Raw genomic sequence first — 925 nt, 5'->3', positions numbered from 1 at the left:
GCTGCTGCTGAAAGCAGCAGCAGCAGCAGCAGCAGCAGCAGCAGCAGCAGCAGCAACTGGGGAGCGGAAGGGGAAGGGAAGAGCGCGGGCGGGGACTTGAAGATAAATGTTCCTCAGGTGTAGAGACAGAGTGGAGTTGCTTTCGAATTTAACTGCTGCAACGGCGAACTCCAAAAAGCACTTTCTGAAAAAATAATTACCAACCAGGTCCTCGCATGCATGCATGCAACTGCATGCATGCAATTGCATGCATGCATGCAGTTGCATGCATGCAATTGCATGCATGCATGCAGTTGCATGCATGCATGCAACTGCATGCATGCAAGTGCATGCATGGAGTTGCATGGAAGCTGGAGTAGTTTGGGAAGGGCGGTGGCGTTGCACAGCGCGGCTTTGCGGTGTACAGACACCGGAGCTGCATGCAAGTCACTGGGCGAAGATGTCGAAGGAAAAGTCTTTTAAGTCTTTTCCACTTTTTCTTCTTCCCGTTTTTTGCGCCTTCGAGGACTTCGCCTGAAAACTCGCATTTAGCCAACAGCTCACTTCCTTGTTGCCTCTTTTATTCTTTTATTATCTTTTATTATCTTTTGTTCTCTTTTATTCATTCTTTTGTTCATCTTTTATTATCTTTTATTCATTCTTTTGTTCATTCTTTTATTCATTCTTTTGTTCATTCTTTTATTCATTCTTTTGCTCATTCTTTTATCCATTCTTTTATTTCTTAGTCATTCTTTCATTCATTCTTCATTTTGCTCTTTTACTTATTCTTTTATTTATTCTTTTATTTGTTCTTTGATTCATTATTTTATTTGTCTTCTATTTATTCTTTTATTTATTCTTTCCCTTATTATCTTATTTATCTTTTATTTATTCTTTTGTTTATTTTTATTTATTATTCCTCGATTCTCTTTTATCTTTCCCCGCG

Source organism: Eimeria necatrix, genomic scaffold, assembly GCF_000499385.1.
Source record: "Eimeria necatrix Houghton genomic scaffold, Enh_scaff321, whole genome shotgun sequence".
Lineage (NCBI taxonomy): Eukaryota > Apicomplexa > Conoidasida > Eucoccidiorida > Eimeriidae > Eimeria > Eimeria necatrix.
The sequence above is the reverse complement of the archived record's forward strand: the minus strand, read 5'-3'. Positions refer to the sequence as shown.